Source organism: Loxodonta africana, chromosome 2 (genome assembly GCF_030014295.1).
Source record: "Loxodonta africana isolate mLoxAfr1 chromosome 2, mLoxAfr1.hap2, whole genome shotgun sequence".
NCBI classification, from domain to species: Eukaryota; Metazoa; Chordata; class Mammalia; order Proboscidea; family Elephantidae; genus Loxodonta; species Loxodonta africana.
In genome coordinates, this window is record NC_087343.1 from 213,780,646 (window position 1) to 213,786,645 (window position 6,000).

Sequence of the window (6,000 nt, forward strand, 5' to 3'; positions counted from 1 at the left end):
CTGGTGGTATTTGAAATACCGGTTGCATAGCTTCCAGCATCACAGCAACACATAAGCCACTGCAGTATGATAAACAGACAGACAGGTGGTGGATTTAAATTGTTACCCCCCTCTAATCGCTAAGGTTGAATGCACAGAAGTTAAGTGAATCCGTACAAGGGAAATGGCTCTACTATCAAAGCAGCCAGTGCCACGTCCCTTTGCGTACCACCTCTTGCTGACTCACTAAAATGTCAACTGCCGGAGCACAGTGGCTTTGCTTTGGTCACCGCAGGGCCTGTGGTCATCCATGGCACTCAGTAGGTGCCAGTGAGCAAATGTGGAATGGAGGGGGGCTCCCAACACCCCAGCATGGCCCATACAACTATCATCTCCGTTATGTCTGCGGAGAGGAGATAACGAGCTTGGCGGAGAATTGAGGCCACCTCACCTTTCCAAGCCTAGGGCCAGCACCATCTCCCCCAGAAGCCCTCCCTGCTGTTACAGGTAGAATCTCTGCTCCTTCCTCTGCCCCCGCCCCTCACTGGTCATCACCCTAAGGCCTGGGCCTCAGGCCTCATGCACGGCAGTAGTAGCGAGCGGTACAGGGCTGGGTGGGAGGACCAGCCCTCTAGGCCAGGCTCCATCAGCAGAGCTGCTAAAAGCCTCTAGGGTGGGCTTCTGACTCCACCATTTACTAGTGTGTGACCCCGGGCAAGTTACTGAGTCCCTTAACTTCCCTGAGGCTCAGTTTCTCATCTGAAAAACCGGGTTTAAACAGTCCTTACTTTAAAAAGAGAAACCCTGGTGGCATAGCAGTTAAGTGCTATGGCTGCTAACCAAAAGACTGGCAGTTTGAATCCACCAGGTGCTCCTGTGGGGCAGTTCTACTCTGTCTTGTAGGGTTGCTATGTGTCAGAATTGAATCGACAGTTTGTTTTTTTGATTTTTTGGATTTTAAAGAGTTAGGATGTATTGTGTATGTTTTTACCACAATTTAAAAAAAATGTTTAAAGACTTAGGTTGAGATCATGCCTGGCACGTAGTCAGAGCTTAAGCTCAAGGCTTGAGCTGGGCCTGTGGGCTCCCCAGAAGGACAAGCCTCAGCTTAAGAGGCCCTTCCCTCAGGGCTCACACGGTCTGACCCAAAAAGATACAAGGGGTCAGCTGGGAAGAGGTACCTTCCAGGTACCTAAGGGGCAGCCAGATTTAGACAAGGGAAGGGCTCTCTCGGTTGGTGAAATCAGAGAAGGCTTCCTGGAGGAGGAAAAAATTTCGTTGAAAATTAAAAAGGTAACAAGGGATAGAGTGAAAAAAATGGCTCCGAGCTGTGTTCCCCAGTCACCTAGGTGTCCTCCCAGGACTCAGCCAGTGTCGTCAGCTCCTTGTGCATCCTTCCAGGAAAGGTCTAGACAGAGACAAGTAAATACCTCTTTTATTTATTGTTTAGAGGAGATTTTAGCATTTATTTTTATATTTTAGATTGTATTGTGGTAAAATGCATATGACTTGACATTTGTCATTTTAACCATATTTAAGTGAATAATTCGGTGGCATTTTACGTTCACCATGTTGTGCGACCATCCAAAATCAGAACCAAACCCTTTGCCATCGAGTCAATTCGGACTCATGGTGACCCCATGTGTTACAGAATAGAATGTTCTCTACAGAGTTTTCTTGGCTGTGATCTTTACAGAAGCAGATCGCCAGGCCTTTCTTCCATTGCACTGCAGGGTGGGTTCAAACCACCAGCATTTGCACTATCCAGGGACCTTTCCTACTATCTGTTTCCAAAACTTTTTCATAATCCAAACAGAAACTCTGTACCCATTAAGCAATAATTCCCCATTCCTTCCTGTCCCCAACCCCTAGCAACAACTAATCTACTTTTATCTCTATGCATTGGCTTATTCTAGATATTTCATACAAGAGGAATCATACTATTTCATACTATTTGTTCTTTTGTGTCTGACTCGTTTCACCTGGCATGTTGTTTGCATGGGTCATCCATGTGGTAGCACGTGGTAACATCAGAGTTTCTTTTCTCTCTACAGCTGAGTAGTATGCCATTGCACAGATCTGCCACATTTTGTTCATCCATTCGTCTGCTGATGGACACTTGAGCTGATCCCACCTTGTGACTGCTGTGAATCATACTGCAATGAATGTCGGTGTACAAGCATCTGTCTGGGTCCCTGCGTTCGAGTCTTTTGGTTCTCTACCCAGGAGAGGAATTGCTGAGTCATATGGTAGTTCTAAGTTTAACTTTTTGAGAAACCACCACAGAGTTTTCCATAGCAGCTGTACCATTTGACATTCCCACCAGCAACGAACACAGAGCCAGATGCTGTGGTGAGGCTGGAAGGAGGAAATGTGTCTACGTGCTCTAGCCCACAAGGGCTGTGGGTGTGGGTCCAGAGGTAGGTGAGGGCTGGGGCATTGTCCGGAGGCCTCCACTGAACCTCCCAACCCTCCCAGGAGTGGCCCAGCCCCACAGCCTATGGCCAGGTGGCTGGCTTTGATAAATGAACATTATAAACAACAAACACCACCAAGACATCCAGAGGCTCTGGAGCCACTGGGAGTTCTGGGCTGGGAGGCATGAAGGCTCAGCCTATCCACAATGACAAAAAAAGAACAATAAAAATAGTAGTAATGATGATGATAAGAGCACTCACTTATTGAGCTTTTATGAGGTTATCTAGTCCAAAACAATCCTGGGAGAAAAATATCTGCAAAACACATGTCTGATAAAGGGCTTGTGCCCAGAATATACCAAGAATTCTTGTAATGCAATGATAAGAAAGCAAACAATCCAATAAAAACTGTCCAAAAGATTCAAACAGATACTTCCTCATAAAAAGAAGGCATAAAAACATAGAAGGCATAGGAATGGCAAATAAGCACATGAAAAGATGCTCAACATCATTAGTCATTAGGGAAATGCCAATTAAAACCACAATGAGATGCTACTGCACACTCATTAGAATAGCCGAAGTCAAAAAGACTGACAATTCCAAGTGTTGGTGAGGATGTGGGCGTGCGAAGGAGCTGCAGCTCTGGTAGAAACAACACTGCCAGTGGGAATGTAAAATGGTGCAACCACTCTGAAAAACATTTTAACCGTTTCTTTTTTTTTATTATTATTTTTTTATTGTGCTTTATGTGAAAGTTTACAAATCAAGTCAGTCTTTCATACAAAAATTTATATACACCTTGCTATATACTCCTAGTTGCTCTCCCCCTAATGAGACAGCACACTTCTTCTCTCCACCCTGTATTTCCCATGTCCGTTCAGCCAGCTCCTGTCCCCCTCTGCCTTCTCAACTCCTCTCCAGACAGGAGCTGCCCACATAGTCTCATGCATCTACTTGAGCCAAGAAGCTCACTCCTCACTAGTATCATTTTCTAATCTTATAATCTTATACTCCAGTCCAATCCCTGTCTGAAGAGTTGGCTTTGGGAATGGTTCCAGTCTTGGGCTAACAGAGGGTCTGGGGACCGTGACCTCTGGGGTCCTTCTAGTCTCAGTCAGACCATTAAGTCTGGTCTTTTTACGAGAATTTGAGGTCTGCATCCCGCTGCTCTCCCGCTCTCTCAGGGGTTCTCTCTTGTGTTCCCTCTCAGGGCGGTCATCAGTTGTAGCCAGGCACCATTTAGCTCTTCTGGTCTCAGGCTGATTTAGTCTCTGATTTATGTGGCTCCTTCTGTCTCTTGGACTCATAATTACCTTGTGTCTTTGGTGTTCTTCATTTTCCTTTGCTCCAGGTGGGTTGGGACCAACTGATGCATCTTAGATGGCCGCTTGCTAGCGTTTAGGAACCCAGACGCCACTTACCAAAGTGGGATGCAGAACCTTTTCTTAACACTTTTTGTCATGCCAATTGACCTAGATGTCCCCTGAAACCATGGTCCCCAAACCCCCATCCCTGCTACTCTGGCCTTCGAAGAGTTGGGTTTATTCAGAAAACTTCTTAGCTTTTGGTTTAGTCCAGTTGTGCTGACCTCTCTCTCCTGTATTGTGTGTTGTCTTTCCCTTCACCTAAAAAAGTTCTTGTAGTTTGACCATTTCTTTTAGTTAAATACACATACACCATATAACCCAGCCACTCCACTCCCAAGATAAATGGAAACTGTTATTTATACAGACAACCATGTGTGAATGTTACTAGCATCTTTATTCATAACAGCTAAATCCTGGAAAGAACCCAAATGTCCATGAACCTGTAAATGGATAAACAAATTGTAGTATATCCATCAGTGGGATACTACTCAGCGATGAAAAAGGAATGACATTCTGATACGTGTTACAACATGGTTAGATCTCAAGTGCATCATGCTGAGTGAGAGACGTCAGACCAAAAGGCTACATTCAATATGATTCCATTTATATGACATTCTGGAAAAGGCAAAACCATAGACACAAAACGGATCAGTGGTTTTGAGGGATCGGAGTGGGAGAAGGGAATTAACTGAAAAGACACGCGAGAGAAATTTCAGGGTTAAGGAAATATTCTATATCATGATTGTGATGGTGGTTATTCAGCTGTATACGTTTGTCAAAAACCATCAAACTGTACACTTAAATGAATGAATTTCATTGTATGTAAATTATCCCTCATTAAAGTCGGGAAATGCGGAGGAGCATGTTTAATGAAGGAAAAAAAGCCCTGGATAGTAGCTGATGTGTCTCAGTTTTCCCGTTCTGTAAAATGGGCGAGCATGAACAAGATTCAAACCCTCCCAAGCCAATGGGACAGACAGATTTCTACCCACATAATGATGATACTCAGTGGGTGCTGCAGGAGGCCATAGGGTTGTGCCTGACCCAACCTGGGCTGGGGTTGGGGAAAGCTTATCAGGTGGGAGATATTAGAACAGGGCTTCAAAGAATGAATAAGAGTTTGTCAATAGGATTGTGGAGCCCTGGTGGCCTTAGTGGTTAAGAACTCAGAATGCTAACCAAAAGGTCAGCAGTTTGAATCCAACAGCCGCTTCCCGGAAACCCTATGGGGCAGTTCTACTCTGTCTTATAGGGTCACTATGAGTTGGAATAGACTTAACAGCCACGAGTTTTTTGTTTTTTTTTTAATAGGATTGTAGGGAAAATGACATCCTAGATAAGGGACAAGAACATCCCAAATACCTCCCCAGTTGCCCTACCTATTGCTGCTTGAAGTTCCACCATTAGGGTACCATTCCTCAGGCCAAACCCTTGCTTGTAGCAAACCTGACAGCAGGGGAGGGGACACACAGAGACTTATGAGGAGGATGGAGAGGAGCAGGGTGGTCACATTACTAATCCCCTTGGGGGGTCTCAGTGGGTCTTGCGGCTCCGTGAGTCTGGGCCGGGTGAGTGAAAGGATGGAAGAAGAGGCAGCAGCCCTGCAGGGCAGCCTGAGGCAGGGGTGAGGGCACAACATCCCAGGGACTGCAGGGGCACACGTGACAGCACCCATGATAGAGGTAGGATAGAGGTCAGGAGCTTTCTCATATGCTACCCCATGAACTTCTCACCCCGATATTGGACTTCGGAGTGACTGCTCCTGTTTTGCAGAGGAGGGAGCCATAGCACAGAGAGGTCAATGAGCCACCTAGGTCTCAGAGCAAGCCGGCAATAGAACCAGGCCTGCTGACTCCAAAGCCAGTGCTCTTGCCCTGGGCACAGGAGGGAAGATGGAGGCCTTCCCAGACTCACCGTGTGAGGTGGGGGTCTCAGCTTTCACCTCTGTAAAATGGAGCCTTAACAGATCCCCTCTAGAGGTTTATTTTTGGAGGGGAAGGGGATGGAACATAAGACAAAGGGTGGGAGCGCTGGCTTGGGTCTCAGTGCCACCAGCCCAAATACCCACCTTTACATGGGTAAGAAAATGTAACTAGAAAGGTAAGTCAGGGGTTGTGAAATGGTGGGGGTGTCTGACCTCCTCTAACTTTACAAGGGGCAACATCAATCCAAGGCTGATTCCTGTGAGGCTGAAGTCAGGCATACTTCCTTACTCTAAACTTTTTACCAATTCCGAC